The 21,161-nt window shown below is 39.8% G+C and overlaps 1 protein-coding gene and 1 pseudogene across 1 annotated transcript in view; one reads left to right on the forward strand and one right to left on the reverse strand.

Annotated features, from left to right (window-relative positions):
• Window positions 1–21,161, forward strand: part of LOC147576642 (uncharacterized) — a 116,213-nt gene that overhangs the window by 57,233 nt on the left and 37,819 nt on the right. The gene's annotated exons all lie outside the window — the stretch shown is intronic.
• LOC147576643 (dnaJ homolog subfamily A member 1 pseudogene) lies at window positions 1,640–3,077 on the reverse strand (annotated as a pseudogene).

Raw genomic sequence — 21,161 nt, forward strand, 5'->3', positions numbered from 1 at the left:
AATTTTAATTTATGGAGATGACTAAGTAAAAACACGGGAAGACTAGTGCTACTGAAGGGCTTTTATTACTTATGTTTTCCCAGAGGAGAAGGCACAACATACCATGCAGGGCCACCTGGGGAAGCATCAGTGTTGATTAGGAGGCAGAAAGTAGTGAAGGGGAAGCCTGGCCCAGAGCCTTTATGGTTTTCCGTAGGAAAGGCAAGGCAGGGCAAGGGAAACTGCTTAGGGTTGGCTAGTCTGAATAATTTTGATGAGCTGTCTCAGTTGTCTGGTACTTAGTCCTGGATGATTTAGGGCAGGGGGTATATTGGTTTGGAGTTGGGGGGGGGGGGCGTTAAATAAAGGAGGTGACAGGGGGTATGGACTTGGGATTAGTTGGTTTATATATGCAAAACATGCTTTCAGGTTTGTTGCTCATTTTTTAATTTAAATTTTTACTGAAGAATCATTGACATACAATATTGTTTTAGTTTCAGGTGTACAACATAGTTGATATTTACATACATTATGAAATATATACACAGATTTGATATTTGTATACATTACAAAATGGTCACCACAATAAGTAGTCATCATCTGTCACCATACAAGATTACTACAGTATTATTGCCTATATTCCCTATGTTGTACATTGCATCCCTGTGACTTAATTTTATAAATGGAAGACTGTACTTCTTAACCTCCTAACTTATTTTGACCATCCCTCTATGTAGCAACCATCAGTTTATTTTCTATATGAGTCTGTTTCTGACTTTTGTTGTTGTTGTTCATTTGTTTTGTTTTTGGATTGTACATGTTAGTGAAGTCATACAGTATTTGTCTTTCTCTGTCTTATTTATTTCACTCAGCATAATACCCTCTAAGGTCATCCATGTTGTCACAAATGGCAAGATTTTTATTTTTATGGCTGAGTAATATTTCAGGTAAATTGTTTATTATCTCTGGGAATTAGCTAACCCTGGGAGGGGCAGTCTCTCCTCAGCGAGTCAATCCCCACAACTTGTCAAACACCATAAAATATTAAAAATATGGTTAATACACTAGCCCATGGAAAGTATTATATAGGGGCACTTGGGTGGCTCAGTTGGTTAAACATCTGACTTCAGCTCAGGTCATTCGTGATCTCACAGTTCATGGGTCTGAGCCCCACATCAGGCTCTGTGCTAACAACTCAGAGCCTGGCACCTGCTTTGGATTCTGTGTCTCCCTCTCTCTGCCCCTCCCCTGCTCTCTCTCTCTCTCTCAAAAATAAATAAAAATTAAAAATGTAAATATATGTATATATATGTGTATACATATATATATATAAAAGAAAGTATTGTATAAGTGTTAGCTACTCTTCTGAAAGAGACACTCAGCCTTGTTGGCAGTCAAAGACTAGAGTTCAGATAAGGCTCATTGTGAAGGTTTAAATTATTTTTGTTCTTCAGGTGGCAGAGAAGCTCAGGAAGCTTAGAAAAACTTTTGCCCATAATTTTTTTGGTTTGTGTCTCCCCTGGTTCTGGAAAGCTCTACTTCAATTCCAGTTCCTGACACTATTCTATTGACCTAGTGAACAATATCTTAAGTTAAGGATTATACCTCTTTGCTCATCTTTTGGTTTTCATGGAAACCAACTTAGGTATGTACTTGACCATTCTTTTTTTTTTTTTTTTTTGAGCTTTTATATTTTTTATTCTTCATTTAACTTTTAAAACACTACTATAGTTGAATATTAAAACAAAAACAATAATAGCAAGTAGTGAGCTATGATTATAGTCCTTCATTCGTTCACTACTGCATATAAAATACCAGCAGTGTTCTTCACTGACCCCATTAAGAGGTCTGACACTGAACACCTCCCCTAGGGTGATGTTCATCATCCTCATACGCTTCTCCATTGTAATGGCGCCTTCTTTCCTGATTTGGATCAAAGTCCACCAGCTCTACCTGGTCCATTTCATCAATCTCTTCTACTTCCTTCCTCTCAGGTAGGAGTTTTTCCAGCAAAGACAGTTTATCAGGAGAGAGAAAGCCATTCTCAGGGAAGTTTACCTTAAATTCAATGATTGGGCAACCCTTTTCGTATGGTCTACGATAAATTGGCATGCCTTCATTCAGCACACACTTGATATCTCCATGCTTGACAATCTGACCTGGACGAGAGGTAATGACAATGGTTCTGTTGTTTAGAGTAGATATTGGCTTTTGAAAGCTGCACAGTGCTTCAACCAGCTGTACGTCCATACACATGAAAAGATCCCCTCCTCGCCTAGTAAAAACAGCATGGTCCTTCTGATCTAAAATACTGATAATATCTTCTGGTTCCAGTCCAGGTTCTAGGTCTCCTTCACCATGGAATGTTATCTTCTGGCCATCTTTCATGCCTTTGTCAATATGAACTTCTAGAATCTTCTTTCCTCGAACTATCTTCCTTCCCTTGCAGCTTGTACATCTATCTTTAGGACTGATCCGTTCCCCATGGCCCTGGCACTCCATGCACACAGACTGAATTTGTTGAACCATTCCAGGTCCTATCTGATGAATTCTTATTTGCATTCCAGTACCTCGGCAATTGGGACAACATTCTACCGCTCCTTTCTTACCACCTCAGCCTTCACATTTGTCACAAATCACATTCTTTTGCAGAGCTAGTTTTCTTGTTGCACCATTATATAAATCTTCTAAGGTTACAGAGAGCTGATGCACAACATTTTTACCTCTCCTCTCTCTCTGCATCCTTCCTCCTCCTCCAAAAAACATATCAAAGATGTCCATGGGGGAGCCAAAACCACCACCTGCTCCACCTTCTTTAATTGCCTGTTCTCCTCCTTTGTCATATAATTCCCTTTTCTTCGCATCAGAGAGCACTTCATAAGCTTGAGAAATCTGTTTGAACTTCTCTCCTTCATTTGGATTCTTGTCAGGGTGGTACTTCAAAGCCAATTTCCTGTAAGCCTTTTTCAATTCTTCCTGGGTGGCATTGGGTTTGACCCTCAAAACATCATAGTAAGTAGTTTCTTTCACCATTTTCTACAGCCGGTGAGGGGGCCAAGGCCGGTGTGGGGGAGCAGGAAGGAGCGCGTTTCTGGGCGCAGCTCGGGCAGCCGCTGCTCCTCCACTTTTTAGCGAGCGTTCTGGAAAGTTCCCTGTATTTGACCATTCTTGGTTTAACCATGGTACTGAAGCCATTCTGACAAAATCAGTAAATTTTAAGTGAGATAATACTAAGCTATTACCACCAACCCGGACTAACCAAATAAATAAAAGTATAGAAGTGGCTAAGAGCAAAACACATTAGTCGCATACAGTATCCAGGAGACATGTTAGGGAGTTATAGCAATACAATATTGAGGTAATGGCTATATCAGTCCTTCCTGATACCATCTGAAAATAGCCCTCAATCTTGATCAATGGCTTATTTTTATCTGGCCCAGGCTTTAGATCCTAACTTGCTTTCCAGGTGTGTACTTGCCTTGCAGATTAAAGCTCTTACTAGATTTCTCTTGACTTCATGAAGATGTTACATAAGTAATTGAACAAGTTGTAGAAAGAAGAGAAATGGAGATGAATCAATTGGTTTGAGGATTCTTCCAGAAAATACCTACAGAACTTCACGGCAACTGATTAGATATAAGGAATGAAAGGGCAGGGAACTGACCTTGGGAAATGGTTGTTACCACTAAGAAATGAAGTTGAAAGGAAGTTGATTTGGAGAATAAAGTAAGTCCATATCCAGACATACTTTATTTGAAATGATATGACATCCAACTAGATAGGCCCAGTAGGCAAGAGGGGGAACAAGACTAGATGAGAAGAAGATATCAGGATAGGAATGATTATGAAAGCCATGAGCAAGACGGGGGTGGCTGAGACATATCTTTTGGGTGTGGTGGGGAGACAGGAGAGAATTCTGGAGAAAAGAGAGACCATATGTTTAGAAGTGGGAGATCCAGGGTGGTATAATATCTTGAAAGAATTCACAGAACAAAGTTAATAAGGCAGAGAGCAGGCAACAGTGTCTAAAGGTTACGTGAGAGGAAAGTGGATCATTGGATGTGGCAACACAGGAGTCTTGGGCAATAACAGGGTGAGCAGTAAGGGAAGAAAGCCATGGGTCAACAATTAAACACTTTATCTGGGTCAGATCAAAGTTGATTAGTATAAATCACTGAAGAAGTTTCACAAGGAAGAGATGGGCTGAACCCACAGAAGTTACTCAGTAGTGCCATTCTCCATCAGAAGTTGGCCACGGCAAATTTTTACTCAACACATCTCCAGAGGCAAGGAAAACAAAAGCAAAAGTGAACTATTGGGACCTCATCAAAATAAAAAGCTTCTGCACAGCAAAGGAAACAATCAGCAAAACTAAAAGGCAACCAATAGATGGGAGAAGATACTTGCAAATGACATATCAGATAAAGGGTGAGTGTCCAAAATCTATAAAGAACTTATCAAACTCAACACCCAAAAAACAAATAATCCAGTGAAGAAATGGGCAAAAGACATGAATAGACACTTCTCCAAAGAAGACATCCAGATGGCCAACCGACACATGAAAAAATGCTCAACATCCCTCATCCTCAGGGAAATACAAATCAAAACCACCATGAGATACCACCTTCCACCTGTCAGAATGGCTAACATTAACAACTCAGGCAACGACAGGTGTTGGTGAGGATACGGAGAAAGAGGATCTCTTGCATTGCTGGTGGGAATGCAAGCTGGTACAGCCACTCTGGAAAACAGTATGGAGGTTCCTCAAAAAATTAAAAATAGAACTACTCTGTGAGCCAGCAATTGCACTACTAGGTATTTACCCAAGGGATACAGGTATGCTGTTTTGAAGGGGCATATGCACCCCAATGTTTATAGCAGCACTATCAACAATAGCCAAAGTATGGAAAGAGCCCAAATGTCCATCGACAGACAAATGGATAACGAAGATGTGGTGTATATATACAATGGAGTATTACCTGGCAATCAAAAAGAATGAAATCTTGCCATTTGCAACTACATGGATGGAACTAGAGGGTATTATGCTAAGCAAAATTAGAGAAAGACAAATATCATATGACTTCACTCATATGAGGACTTTAAGACACAGAACAGATGAACACAAGGGAAGGGAAGCAAAAATAATATAAAATCAGGGAGGGGGACAAAACAGAAGAGACTCTTAAATATGGAGAACAGAGGGTTACTGGAGGGGTTGTGGGATGGGGGATGGGCTAAATGGGTAAGGAGCATTAAGGAGTCTACCCCTGAAATCATTGTTGCACTAATGCTAACTAACTTGGATGTAAATTTTAAAAAATAAAATAAAATAATAATAATAAATTACAAAGTGTTACATTTGATTTGATGTGATTCACAGATATTCTCTTTCGGGAAAGAGAAAGTCTGTACTCATGTGAGAGTTCTTGAATTGAATTTTAAGATTCATGTCAAAGTAGTTGAGAAATACAATGACTTTAGAGAATATTTTTATTGAACAGTCTTATTTGGAACTCTGTGTTTAAGCAAAAAAAGAGGAATCTGTCTGCTATCTTGTGAACATTTATCCTCTGCAACAAAAATATCACATAGGAAAGATAAAAAGAATCCTATGTTGTGTTAGTCTGGTGTGTATATTATTATGATTCACAGGGATAACATAAAAATATATAGACTTTCACAAAGTTAGAAAGTTCTACTATGATTTTCTTTCTTTTTTTTTATTTTAGAGAGAGAGCACAAGTAGGGGAGAAGGGCAGAGGGAGAGAGAGAGTCTCAGGCAGGCTCCATGCTTGATGGAGCATCAGTGCAGAGCCTGATGCAGGGTTCCATCCCATGACTTTGGGATCATGACCTGAGCCAAAATCAAGAGTCAGATGCTCAACCAACTGAACCACCCAGGCTCCCCTCTGCTATGATTTTCAACTGCCACCCTCTGAACAGAAGCTTCAAGGAATTTTATTGAGCAAATGAACATAAATAATAAATATGTGTATAATTCTCAATATTCATGTTGAGATGTTGTTTATGAACATTGCTGAGGTATATTACAAGTACTTTGATATTAAGAAAAGTTAAAGTGCCAATTTTTAATCATAGCTGACTTCTTCACAGACATTGACAAGCTGACCCTAAAATTAATAAATTCAAAGATCTCAGAATAGCCAAACAATTCAAAACAATCTTGAAAAAGAAGAATAAATTTGGAGCACTCAAGCTTCTGCCTTTCAAAACTTACTACAAAGTTACACTAATCAAGACAGTGTGGTAGTGGGGTAAGGAGAGACACAATGGAATAGAATTGAATACACATCAATGGAATAGAATTGAGATCTAGAAATAAACTCTCTCACTTTATGGTCAGTTGATTTTCAACAAAGATGCCAAGACCATTCAAGTGGAAATAATAGTTTTTCAACAAATAGTGCTGGGACAACTGGATATCCATATGCAAAAGAGTGATTTTGCACCCTTTCTCACATCATATACAAAAATTAACTAAAAACTAGTCAAAGGCCTAAATCTAAGCACTAAGACTATAAAAGTCTTTGAAGAAAGCATAGGTGTAAATCATAACCTTGGATCGGGCAATCGTTTCTGAAATATGAAACCAAAAGCAGAAGCAGCCAAAGAAAAAGTAAGATTCTACCAAAATTAAAAAATGTGCTTCAAAGGACACCACTAAGAAAGTGAAAAGACAATTCACCTAATAGGAGACAATATTTGTAAATCATATGTTGGATAAGAGACTAGAAACCAGAATATATAAAGAACATTTTCAACCCAAACATAAAGAGACAAATAACCCAACTAAAGTATGGGCAAAGAATCTGAATAGACATTTCTCCATTGGGAGATGAAAATTTCAGCAAAATTCTAGAAGATGGAAAGTGAACAAGAAAGTGTTACTAGGTGACATAACAAAGGAATCCACAGCCCAGAATAAGTTCCAAGGGGGCTGTTATATAGCACAGAGGCAGATCTGCCCGGCAACCCCAGAAAGGCTTGAGAGCCTGAGTCCTATGACTGAGGGCAGGAATGAGAATTCTGCTAAGGACAGGAAATTCATTTGAGGCTTAAACACATGTGCAAAGGCAACAGGTCACCTAATAACCACTCTCCTCCCCAACAACGTGGGATGGGGAGGGGCTTGGGGGAAAGGTTCTTCTCTAAAAGATTAAACATCTTCCATTCACTTTCCTGGTATGGGTTTATGTAGTGTTTTTTGTGCCCTAAGCCACATCCCCTCGGTTCAGCTTGCATTTCTGGAGCAGCTCTGGTGCACAATTCCCCTACACAAGTTTTCTCAGCCTAATGCTTTCCCTGAAGCCAAGGGAGGTCTACCATCCCTTCACACCGGTAGTCTGGAAACATTTCTGGGAGCAAGCATCAGTGGAGGATGGGAGTCAGTGAGAAAATGCTCTATCCACTCAGCAGGGACAGCAAAAGGAAACAACTTGTGTCCCTCTGTAGGTACTGATCTGGGAAGATGTACAAGATCTATTGTTAAGTGAAAAAAATCAAAGCTAGTATGCTGTCTTTGTGTAAGAAAGAGGGGAGGCGGGGCGCCTGGGTGGCGCAGTCGGTTAAGCGTCCGACTTCAGCCAGGTCACGATCTTGCACTCCCTGAGTTCAAGCCTCGCGTTGGGCTCTGGGCTGATGGCTCAGAGCCTGGAGCCTGTTTCCGATTCTGTGTCTCCCTCTCTCTCTGCCCCTCCCCCGTTCATGCTCTGTCTCTCTCTGTCCCAAAAATAAGTAAACGTTGAAAAAAAAAATTAAAAAAAAAAAGAGGGGAGGAACATTAATTTACATTAGTATTTGCTCTTATCTGCCTACCCCAAACCTTAAGATATCTAGAAATAAGGGACACCTGAGTGGCTCAGTGGATTGAGCGTCCGACTTCAGCTCAGGTCATGATCTTACAGTTTGTGGGTTCGAGTCCCGTGTTGGGCTCTGTGCTGACAGCTCAGAGCCTGGAACCTGCTTCAGATTCGGTGTCTCCTTCTCTCTCTGCCCCTCCCCCACTTGTATTCTGTCTCTCTGTCTTTCAAAAATAAATAAATGTAAAAAAATTTTTTTTAAGATATCTAGGAATAAACCTAACCAAAGAGGTGAAAAACCTGTACTCTGAAAACTATAAAACACTGATGAAAGAAATTGAAGAGGACACAAAGAAATGGAAAGAACTTCCATGCTCATGGATTGGAAGAACAAATATTGTTAAAATGTCTATAATATCCAAAAACATCTATACATTTAATGCAATCCCTGCCAAAATACCAATAGCATTTTTCACAGAGCTAGGAGAAACAATGCTAAAATTTGTATGGAACACAAAATAGCCAAATAGCCAAAGCAATCTTGAAGAACAAAAGCAAAGCTGTAGGCATCACAATCCCAGACTTCAAGCTATAGTACAAAGTTGTAGTCATCAATACAGAATGGTACTGGGGCGCCTGGGTGGCTCAGTTGGTTAAATGTCCAACTCTTGATACTGGTTCAGGTCCTGATCTTGTGGTCATGAGATCAAACCCTGCTGCGGGCCCCACCCTGAGTGTGGAGCCTGCTGGGGATTCTCTCTCTCCCTCTCTCTCTCTCTGCCCCCTCCCCTTCTCTCTCTTTCTCAAAACAAATAAATAAACTTAAAAAAAAAAAAACAGTATGGTACTGTCACAAAACAAAGACATAGAAATCTAACAGAACAGAATATTAAAAAAATGAAGCCACAACTGTATGGTCAACTAATCTTCAACAAAGTAGGAAAGAATATCTAATGGGAAAAAGGCAGTCTCTTCAACAAATGGTATTGGAAAAGTGGACAGCAGCAGGAAAAAGAATGAAACTGGACCACTTTCTTACACCATACACAAAAATAAATTCAAAATTGATGAAAGACCTAAATGTGGTACAGGAAGCCATTAAAGATGTAGCGGGGAGCGCAGGCAGTAATTTGCCTGACATCAGCCATAACAACATTTTTCTAGATATGTCTCCTGAGGCAAGGGAAACAAAACCAAGAAGAAACTATGGGGACTTTATCAAAATAAAAAGCTTCTGCACAGTGAAGGAAACAATCGACAAAACTGAAAGGCAACCTACAGAATGGGAGAAGATATTTGCAAATGACATATCTGATAAAGGGTTAGTATCCAAAACATACAAAGAATGTATGCAACTCAACACCCAAAAAACAAATAATCCAATTTAAAAATGGGCAGAGGATATCAAGAGACATTTCTCCAAAGAAGACCTACAGATAGCCAACAGACACATGAAAAAATGCTCAACATCACTCATCATCAGGGAAATACAAATCAAAACTACAATAAGATATCACCTCACACCTGTAGAATGGCTAAAATCAACAACACAGAAACAGGTGTTGGCAAGGATGTGGGGAAAGGGGAAACCTCCTACACTTTTTGGGAATGAAAACTGGTGTAGCCACTCTGAAAAACAGTATGAAGTTTCCTCAAAAAGTTAAAAATAGGACTACCCTATGATTCAGCAATTGCACTCCTAAGTATTTACCCAAAGAATACAAAAATACTAATTCAGAGGGATACGTGCACCTATAATGTTTATAGCAGCATGATCTAAGGTAGCCAAACTATGGAAAGAGCCCAAGTTTCCATCTACTGGTGAATGGGTAAAGATTATACACACACACACACACACACAGTGGAATATTACTCAGCCATAAAAAGGAATGAAGTCTTGCCATTTGCAACAATGTGGATAGAACTAGACACTATAATGCTAAGCAAAATAAACCAATCAAAAAAGATAAATACCATATGATTTCACTCACATGTGGAATTTAAGAAACAAAACAAATAAAGGTGGGAGAAAAAAAGAGAGGCAAACCAAGAAACAGAGTCCTAACGATAGAGAACAAACTGATGGTTACTAGAAGGGAGGTGGGTTAGGGGTGGACTAAATAGGTGATGGGGATTAAGTAGGGCACCTGTTGTGATGTATGGAAGTGTTGAATCACTAAATTCTACACTTGAAACTAATATTACACTGTATGTTGATGAGCTGGAATTTAAAAAGTTGAAAAAAAATTTTTTTCATTAGTTTTCCTAAAACTAATGGCCAGTGGTTACATGTAAAGGACGAGGTAGGGGGTGTGGATTATAAAGAATATGAAAGTAAAACTTCTCAATGTATAATTTAAAAAAAATTTTTAATGTTTATTTTTGAGAGAGAGAGAGAGAGAGAGAGAGAGAGAATGCAAGCAATGAAGGGGCAGAGAGAGAGCGAGACACAGAATCTAACGCGGGCTCCAGGCTCTGAGCTGTCAGCACAGAGCCTGATGTGTGGCTTGAACTCACAAACCATGAGATCATGACCTGAGCCGAAGTTGGACGCTTAACCAACTGAGTCACCCAGGCTCCCCTCAATGTATAATTTTTAAAAACCTTTGAACCAAGTGAATGTAGCACTTATTTAAAAATAATTAAATTGAGTTTTTAAACATTTTGCCATCTGATTCAGGTAGTTGCTCCCAATGCTAACCTAGTTCTCTCTTTTCTTCTCATTCAAAAATATTTCAGAGTTGTTTCATTGCTGTGTTTATTTCCTAACCTCTCACTCATCAATCTGGTTTGTGCCCCATTATGCAAATAAATTGCTCTGACCTCTTGTCTCCAGTGACCTCCATATTGCTAAATCTCATAAACATTGTTTAGTCTTCCTCTCACATAATCTTGTGGCAGCATTTGATAAACTACCTCCCTTCAGGCACATCCTCTTCTCTTGACTTTAATGTCTCCACGCAATTCTAGTTTTCCTCCCATCTCTCTGGATACCCTTACCTCTCTTCTCCCTTTCTCCCTCACCATCTTCTTTTTTTCCCTTCTCTTCTCCCTCCTTTACCCAAACATTAAACATTGTATTTCTTCAAAACTCTGTCGTAAATATCTTCTCTATTTCTAAGGGATTTCACTCAGAACTATAAATTGAGTTGATAACAGTGACCTCCACATTCATATCTGCAAACTCTTTCAGGACTGAGACATTCTGTTATTGGCAGCTCACTCTGGCCAATGGAAATGTCTAGAGGCAGAATTACCTGTTGCTCTAGCTGCTAAAACTTCCAGCAGCTGTGGAAGGGAAATTTGGAGGGAGCACCATAGCATTTAATGCAGATAGATGTACTATGAATATTTTCTACCGGTATGTGATTTGCCTTTTCATTTTCTTTTCATTGTCTTAAGGAATGGCTAGTTTAAATTTTCATGAAGTATTGGGGTTTCTGGGTGGCTCAGTCGGTTAAGTGTCCAGCTTCAGCTCATGTCTTGATCTCACTCACAGCTTGAGAATTCAAGCCCCGAGACAGGCTCTATGCTGACAGCTCAGAACCTGGACCCTGCTTCTGATTCTGTGTCTCCCTCTCTCTCTGCCCCTCCCCTGCTCACACTCTGTCTGTCTGTCTCTCTCTCTCAAAAATAAAGACTAAAAATTCTTCTTAATTTTATGAAGCATAATTAATTTTTTTTCTTTCATGTTAAATTCTTTTTTTCCATAGAGACTTTAAGTTTTTTACTGTGGTAGAAAGCATATGATATAGGGACACTCGGGTGGCTCAGTCGCTTAAGCGACTGACTTTGGCTCAGGTCATGATTTCACGGTTTGTGAGTTCGGGCCCCACATCAGGCTCTGTGCTGACAGCTCAGAGCCTGTAGCCTGCTTCAGGTTCTGTGTCTCCCTCTCTCTCTCTCTGCCCCCCACTCATGCTCACTCTCTCTCTCTCTCTCTCAAAAATAAACAAAACATTAAAAAAAATTTTTTTAAGCATATGATATAAAATTTACCATCTTGGGTGCCTGGATGGCTCAGTCGGTTAAGCATCCGACTTCAGCTCGGGTCATGATCTTACCGTTCGTGAGTTCAAGCCTCACATCCGGCTTTGTGCTGACAGCTCAGAGCCTGGAGCCCGCTTCGGATTCTGTGTCTCCCCCTCTCTCTGTTCCTCCCTCATCCACACTGTCTCTCCCTCAAAAATAAAGATTACCAAAATTTTTTTTTTAGTTTACCATCTTAACCACTTTAAAGTGTACATTTCAATAGTGCTAATTAATTCACACTGTTATGAAACAGATGTCCAGAACTTTTTCATCTTGTACATCTAAAGCCCTCTACCCAAACAATATCTCCCTATTCCTCCTCCCCAGTCCCTGGCAACCTCAATTTTACTTTCTGTCTCTGTGATATTGACTACTCTATATAGCATGTATAAATGGCATCATACAACATTTGTCTTTTGATGACTTGGTTATCCCAGTGTAATGCCCTCAAGTCCATCCATGTTTTAGCCTGTGATAGGATTTCCTTCCTGTTTAAGGCTGAGTAATATTCCATTGTGTGTATATACCACACTTTATCCATTCATCTGTCAGTGGACATTTAGATTGTTTCACTTCTTGTCTATTGTGACTAGTGCTGCTATGAACATGAGTGTGTAATATTTCTTTGAGACTCTGCTTTCCATTTTTATGGATATATATAACAGAAGTGGGAGTGCTGGATCATATGGTAGTTCTGTTTTAAATTTCTTGAGGAAACTCCATATTGTTTTCCACAGTGGTTGAACTATTTTACAGTCCCACCAATGGTGTGTAAAAGTTCCAGTTTTTCCGTATCCTCTCCCTCTCATGTTATTTTCTGTTATTTTTTTATAGCAACCACCCTAATGGGTATGAGATTATTTAGTGCTTTTTATGTCTTCTTTAAGAAATATTTACCTATCCCAAGGTTGCAGATATATTCTTCCATGTGTAAAATTTTGACTTTTAGGGGCACCTGGGTGGCTCAGTCAGTTAAGCGTCTGACTTCGGCTCAGGTCGTGATCTCACAGTCCGTGGGTTTAAACCCCTCCTTGGGCTCTGTGTTGACAGCTCAGAGCCTGTAACCTGCTTTGGATTCTGTGTTTCCCTCTTTGCCCTTCTCTCTCTCTCGCACTCTGTCACAAGTAAATAAACATTAAAATTTTTTTTGGCTTAAAACCTCTTTGATCTTGGCTGCAGCAACTTCTTACTCAACACGTCTCCAGAGGCAAGGGAAACAAAAGCAAAAGTGAACTATTGGGACCTCATCAAAATAAAAAGCTTTTGGGGGCGCCTGGGTGGCACAGTCGGTTAAGCGTCCGACTTCAGCCAGGTCACGATCTCGCGGTCCCTGAGTTCGAGCCCCGCGTCGGGCTCTGGGCTGATGGCTCAGAGCCTGGAGCCTGTTTCCGATTCTGTGTCTCCCTCTCTCTCTGCCCCTCCCCCATTCATGCTCTGTCTCTCTCTGTCCCAAAAATGAATAAACGTTGAAAAAAAAAATTTTTTTTTAATAAAAAGCTTTTGCACAGCAGAGGAAACAATCAGCAAAACTATAAGGCAACCAACAGAATGGGAGAAGATATTTGCAAATGACATATCAGATAAAGGGTTAGTATCCAAAATCTATAAAGAACTTACAAACTCAACACCCAGAAAACAAATAATCCAGTGAAGACATGAGCAAAAGACATGAATAGACACTTCTCCAAAGACATCCAGATGGCCAACCGACATGAAAAAATGCTCAACATAACTTTTCATTAGGGAACTACAAATCAAAACCACAATGAGATACCACCTCACACCTGTCAGAATGGCTAACATTAACAACTCAGGCAACAACAGATGTTGATGAGGATGCAGAGAAAGAGGATCTCTTCTGCAATGCTGGTGGGAATGCAAGCTAGTGCAGCCACTCTGGAAAAAAGCATGGAGGTTTCTCCAAAAATAAAAAATAAAACTACCCTACAGCCCAGGGATTGCACTACAAGGTATTTATCCAAGGGATACAGCTATGCTGTTTTGAAGGGACACATGCACCCCAATTTTTATAGCAAGCAACACTATCAACAATAGGCAAAGTATGGAAAGCCCAAATGTCCATCAATGGATGAATAGATAAAGAAGATGTGGTATATATATATATATATATATATATATATATATATATATATATACAATGGAGTATTACTTGGCAATCAAAAAGAATGAAATCTTGCCATTTGCAACTATGTGGCTAGAACTAGAGGGTATTATGCTAAATGAAATTACTTGGTCAAAGAAAGACAAATATCATATGACTTCACTCATACGAGGACTTTAAGACACAGAACAGATGAACATAAGGGAAGGGAAGCAAAAATAATATAAAAACAGGGAGGAGGACAAAACATAAGAGACTCTTAGATATGGAGAACACACAGAGGGTTACTGGAGGGGTTGGGGATAGGGATGGACTAAACGGGTAAGAAGCATTAAGGAATCTACTCCTGAAATCATTCTTGCACTATCCGCTAACTAATTTGGATGTAAATTAAAAAATAAAATTAAATGGGGCACCTGGGTGGCTCAGTCTGTTAAGTGTCTGACTTCGGCTCAGGTCACGATCTCGCGGTCCGTGAGTTCGGGCTCCGTGTCAGGCTCTGTGCTGACAGCTCGGAGGCTGGAGCCTGTTTCAGATTCTGTGTCTCCCTCTGACCTCTCTCTCTGACCCTCCCCTGTTCATGCTCTGTCTCTCTCTGTCTCAAAAATAAAAATAAAAACGTTAAAAAAAAAAAAGCCAATAAAGAACTTTAAAAAAATAAAATAAATAAAATTAAAAAATTAAAAATAAATTAAAAAACTTTTTTTGGCTTCTACGTTTAAATCTATGATACACCTCAAACTAGTTTTAATGTGTGGTATGAGGTACAGGTCAAGGTTCATATTTTTCAGTTGGATATCCAGTTATTCTGACATTATTTGTTGAAAACAAAAACAACAACCTTCCCGTTCTACACTGGATTTTCTTGGCACCTTGGCAAGTAACTTTGACACTGGTTTTAAGAAGATTCCCAAACTTCAGACCTGTCAAGCTGTGGGGAAAGAAGTACATCTTAGAATTGAGAAAATAGAAACTTCTTTTGGATTCCTACAGCACCTAGTACAGTATGTGTGGGTCACACAGAGTGAGTAGCATCGGAGCTTTGGAATCAGGCAAATCTGGATTCAGACCTAAGTTTGCATGGCCTTGGACAATTTACCTAACATCTTCTTTGCCTTGGTTTCCTTATATACATAGTGAGGATCCAATGTTGTGATGAGAAATTAAACGATGCAAAATGCCTGGTGTAGCTATTTGGTGAGTATTCTTTTCCCCTCATATTTTCATTTTTTCAGTAAATATCTGTTATCTTCATTGGACTCAGTGGTTTGGGGCATGATAGAAATTTCTGTCTAAATTCCTTATGTACTTTTTCAAAAAGACTTACAAATTGATTTCAAGTCTCCTTGCCTTTAGCAAGGTATGCCATCTAGTATTAATCCTTTTTTTTCATCTGATTCTCCTTTTGCAAATTCTTGAGAGAGCAGTTTGGACATAATTATTTGGAAACTTCATCCTGTTAAGGAGAAATTTAGTAACAATATTATGTGATCATCAGAAATCAGGAATCCTTCAGCTTCATCTAGACTAAAAGAGAGCTTTCAACTTTAAGCGGCACACCGCTCACTTGAGGATCTTATTACACTCCAGACTCTGATTCAAGACGTCTGGAGTTGAGTCTGATATTCTGCATTTCTAGCAGGCTCCAAGGAAATGCCAAAGCTTTTGGTGTAAGGACCACACACTTTCCGTAGGTAGGGGCTAGAGGCTTCACAGTTCGTTAGGGGAAAAAATTTTAAACCCTGAAGTTCATGAATAAATAATGTTTCCCTTGGCTGAGGGTACTATGGTTGCAGGGAGAGAGGAAACTGTTCATTTAGTTTTTACCTTGCACCTGCAAGCATATGTATGAGGTAAAGTATAGGTAGAATGAGCACAAATATTTTCTCTTTTAGGAGTTCTGGATTTAGAATCAGATGATATAGTTTCATATCCCAGCTTCCCCACTTACAATCCATTGTGACATTTGGCAAGTTGTTAAATCTCTCCAGTAGCCTCTCACGGGATACCTGTGAAGATAAAATGAAATTATGTAAATAACTTTGGCCCAGCATCTGACTTGTAAATAGCATTTAGTAAGTATTGTGTAAATGTGAATTTCTTTAGCAACTCTTGCCAAATTAAGGCATTAAGTAAAACTAGAGTGATGGCTAGATCCAGACTCAGGTTCAAGTCCTTACTATGCCCCCTAAGTAGCTGTATAATCATTAGACACTTGGGAGCCTAATGTGTCTTAGATATCAAATAAGATTGGATTGGATATTCTTATTCTTCACAGTGCTAAGGGTCTTCATGCCCTAATGGTCCTGTGGTTCTTGAGCTCTTCTCTATAAGGCAGAGACAGGCAAACATTAAAAGAAACTGTCTCTTTAGTCAGTTAGCTGAATTGACACAGCAAACCAGGAGCCAGAGGAAGAAAGGTAAAGAGAGGAAAAAGAAGGATCCTGAAATGGTCCTGGTTCATCTTGGTTCTTTCAGCTCATGACAGCTTTTAGAAGGGAGACTTAGTTCAGGAGGAGTGGCCCAGAGACACGTCATCCATTTCAACAACATCTTCATCCCCTTAGTCACCACACACCTTTAGGCCATGGGAATAGGGGGAGTGTGTGTGTGTGTGTGTGTGTGTGTGTGTGTGTGTGTGTGTGTTTTAAACTGTGAACAATGTCACTGGGTTAAAATCTTAATATAGATCACCTCTTTGCAATGTAAAAACAATTTTGTGAAGTAGGTATTATTATCTATGATGCATGGATGGGGACACTGGGCCTTAGAGAAGTTAAACAATTTACACAAGCTCACAGTTAATGGGCAACTTTACTTGAACCAAGGCGGTCTAATTCCTGCTCCCTCTTTCCTAATCATTATACTACACTGCTGTACAGATCTGTGGAGCTGACTGAGATTTACTCAGTGTCGAAATCTTCAGTCCAGATTATGTGGGGTTAAATTCCTGAGAGAATATGAAATAGAGTTCAAACTACCCGAGGAGCCTACTGTGAGGTCAGGTTGTGAAAGGACAAAGAAGTATTATCTTAACTTAGTAATGATAGTGTCATGACAGTGTGCTTGACAAAGCTCACTTAAACTTCAAAATACAGGCATATAGGGATTATTTTAGCTGAAGAAACTGATGCTCAAGGAAGATAAGTAATTTATCCACATGAAGGGCTCATATGGGCTGTAAGGAATAGGAAACTTCACACAAATAGTCTTTAACTCTAAGGAAATCATTATCTCACTTACAAAGTCTAGAAGTAGGGCCGACTTTAGGGTCAGCATGTCTGTGTGCCAGTTCTACCTCTCCGCAATTCTCTTGGCTCTTTCCTCCACAGTGGATCGGCTTTAATCTCATAACCAGGCAGAAGTGGTTCCAAACATCCCATTTAAACATGATGATGTACAAAGGAAGAGGGATCTTCTCTCTCTGAGTCTATTTTAGGAATAAGGAAATCTTTTTTAGAAGCTTTCCCAGAAGACTTCCCCTCACACCTCTTTGCCAGGACTGACCCACTCTTATACTGATCACGAGTAAAGGAAAGGGATTACCATTCTTGGGTTTGAGGTGGATAGAGAGTGAGTTGAGAATCACCATGACCAGCATACCATGCTGCATCTCCAGACAGTGTCAGCATTGAAGACCTGCTCTGGTCCTTGACGAGACTCTCTTTTTTAGTATTCTCTGCCAAGGACAGATTGCAGTCACAGATGGAGATATCACCCCACAAGGCATTATATCTAAAGAATGAGCTCAGCCATAATTCAAATATCAGGGCTTTAAAAGGGAGACTTTTGAGGGCTCCATCAGTCAGGCCACAGCCAGTAGGCAGGCAACAGGGACCAAATCTCTAGAAAGAGAGCACTGGCAAGAGTAAGGAAGTGTAGCAGGAGCTAACATTGAAGTACACAAAAGAGGGAATGCCATGAGTCAGGGGGTGCAGAAATTGATCACTGGGATCCTTTGTTGTCTTATGAACCTGGGAGCAACACAGGGACTCAATAATCTATACCAGAACTTCTAGACTGGGAAGATAAACATTACTAAACTCCATCAGCTATGTGGATTTCAGAATCTTTGGTTATCCTATTATCTTATAAAGTTTGGGAACTAGAACAGGGCAGACCCTGGGTCAGACCTTCCATCAGTGGAAGAGTCTGGAGGACAATGACAGAACCAATACTAGGTTCTTCCTGGTTGGAAGTGGAAGACAAATGACCCTCCCTTTAAGCTATGTAAGGCCCTGGAATTTCCAATAGTTCAAGGAGAACAGGAAGCCGTGAGAAGATATAGAATCTTCCATTGATCTTGTAAATGGGGCACTAGTCATTTATGGAAGAAAAAGGTGGGGGCTGTGGCACAGTATTTTTCTTCTGATTTTGTGGGGTGGTAGGTATTGGTTGTAGAGATAATGGAATAGTGCATGGCTGATTAAAAAATGATACATTTATACATTTACTTCATGGAAAGATGTCCACAACATATTGTTGAGGGAAAAAAAACAAAGTATAAAACAGCATGTATACTATGATCCCATATATGTAAAATAATTCACAAAGATAAGGAACAAGTATGCCTTCTTCATTTGCTTGGGTATAAAATAAAGTCATTATTTTTACTGTTCAAATAATAATGAAGTCAATGCTATTCTTCTAAGTCTAGCAGAAAATACAGTTTTCCTTCTTGGTCTCCTACCCCAAGATTCCTCAATGTCAATTTTGTTGATCTTTTCACAGAAACAACTTTTGGCTTCAATGATTTTGTTCATGTTATTTTTCTATTCTTGATTTTATTTATCTTTGCTTTGGTGTTTATTGTTTTCTTGCTTCTAGGGTTCATCTTGCTCAAAGGTGCAAAGTTAGGCTATACCTCAAATGGCAATACTCTTATATGGTCTTCTGAATCAGTGCCCCTTGTCATTGCTAACAGAGCTTGAGGATTCAAACGCATCACTGCTTTCCAAAGTAGGCCTTGACTTGCTGACTTAAGGCTTTCAACAAACAGGCTTTTCCATTGCTCACATGCACACCACTTAGTAGAAATACAAGCTTCTCATATATATTAAAAGAGGGGCTGATGTCTGCTGCCCCATAGACCCTAAATCTTCCTCAATCTAGATGCAGGACAAAAACCAATCCACCACCTTCTCTATTTTTGAGAGTCATAGGCATTTTTTGGTCTCAGAGATGAATTGCTTGCCACCCCAAGTTGTTTAATACCACTGCTTCAATAACTCAGAATATCAAAGAAAGATCTGGAATTTGTCCCTTTTGGAGGCACCAGTGCTCCTTCTAAAATTTTCTTCCCCCTCTGCAGTAAATTTCAGATTCTGTATATCACAAATATAAACTAAAAATATGACTGGAAGGATTTTCACTAAAATACTAATGATGAGAATAAAGCCAAGAGAAATATAGCTTAAATTAAATCTCCTTTCAACCTGCAGCCTACTGATAAATACCTGAGACATACAGAATATAACATTCCTCAAGGAACTCATGGCTGCCTTAATGTGGATATTTTATTAGAGACTAAAAGCAACCTTATTGTGACAATAGACAACCCCCAAGGTCCTGTAAACCTCACTTTCAACATAGAAAAATTCCTTAGAAACCTACGTTATCTCTATCCTCTCTCCTTCCACAAATTTAAAAGTATATAATCAGTCACTCCTCACAACCCCAGTGCAGCTCCTTCTTCCCACGGGTCCTGTTCCCCTACTATAATAAAAACACCTTCCTGCAACAAAAATATCTCATCTTTCTTAGCCATTCACTCTAGGACCCAAACTTCAAATCACATCATTTGGCACCCAATGTGGGGCTTGAATCTTCTCATCTGTACTCCGAGCCTCTGTGCAAACTTGGTGAGTACTTCCTCTTCTCTCCCTTTACTTTCATTTCAGGGGCTTTTCAAGGAGTACAGTCTTATTGGAACATTTTCATGTCAATTGCTCAGGCTGCAATCCTCTGGTCCATGGCTACTCTATGTGGAGGACCAAAAGCCTGCCTTTTTACTGGAAGCTAGTGTCCTGGCTGGAATGGTAATAAGATCTAGAACTTGATGCCCCCCTTTATTCCAATTCTTATACAAAGTTGTCTTTTGGGGCAGGGGACAACCAACTAAGTCACTGGGATGGCTGCCCATCTTAAGACTTACCTGTGAGGTGAGCTTTCCTCCTCATGGGTCTAATGTGATCCCCTTCACATCTCTGGTCTAGCCACTTCTGTCCATGAGACCTCCACCCAGAGGCAGCCAAAACCAGTACCTGATTAAATTAAAACCCAACCAGGGACTATTTCCTAGGAAAGTTGGCTGTAAGGACTACATGTGTTGGAATGTCACTTAGATCATGGTGGTTTCTGTCTTTACTGTTTTCTGCCAATGTCCCTTATTAACTACTTAAATTACAAAATTGGGTAATTTCCCCCTTGTAAAACTTTTTCCCCCCACCATGGGTTAAAAATGGTGGGTTTTTCATGGCATGGCATAGCACTGCATTTTGGTCCATTCACCAGCATTCATTTGTAGCCTAGGATGCGATAGGGAAGCAGGGGGACAACAGGATCCCTCTTACAAGGCAAGGCAGTTTTCATAGAGACTTCTTAGAGGGACAACTTGGGTCACTTTGACACACGGAACCTCTGATATATCCTCCCTGGGACACCACCTGGGAGGTGGAGTATTTTTTGATAATGGACTTTTGCTACTTTTCTAGCAACATGGTATCTTCTTTTTCAGTCCCCAAGGATTCTCTCTTGGGATGACTTTTATCCCCCTGGAATCAACTTGGATTGCAAGATTTAATAAAGAAAAAAACTGATCTTCTATAACATTGCATGGCCTCAGTACTCCTTAGGAGATGAGGGACAATGGCCCATCAATGGGACATTAAGCTTCAATATAATCTGTCAGTTAGATCTCTTCTGCAAAACACAGGGCAAATGGACTGAGGTACCCTATGTCCAGGCCTTCATGGCCCTAAATCAGGACCCTGACCTAAGGGCTTCTTTCAGAATGTGTCTAACCACACACCAGCTTAATAAACACCCTCTGGATGTATTGGTGATGATTGTTTAAATAAGCCAATTCCTTGTCCAACGTCGCTATTCATCAGGGAAATACAAATCAAAACCACACTCAGATATCACCTCACGCCAGTCAGAGTGGCTAAAATGAACAAAACAGGAGACTACAGATGCTGGAGAGGATG

This window comes from Puma concolor, chromosome D1 (assembly GCF_028749965.1).
Source record: "Puma concolor isolate L17-30 chromosome D1, mPumCon1.1.hap2, whole genome shotgun sequence".
Classification (NCBI taxonomy): domain Eukaryota; kingdom Metazoa; phylum Chordata; class Mammalia; order Carnivora; family Felidae; genus Puma; species Puma concolor.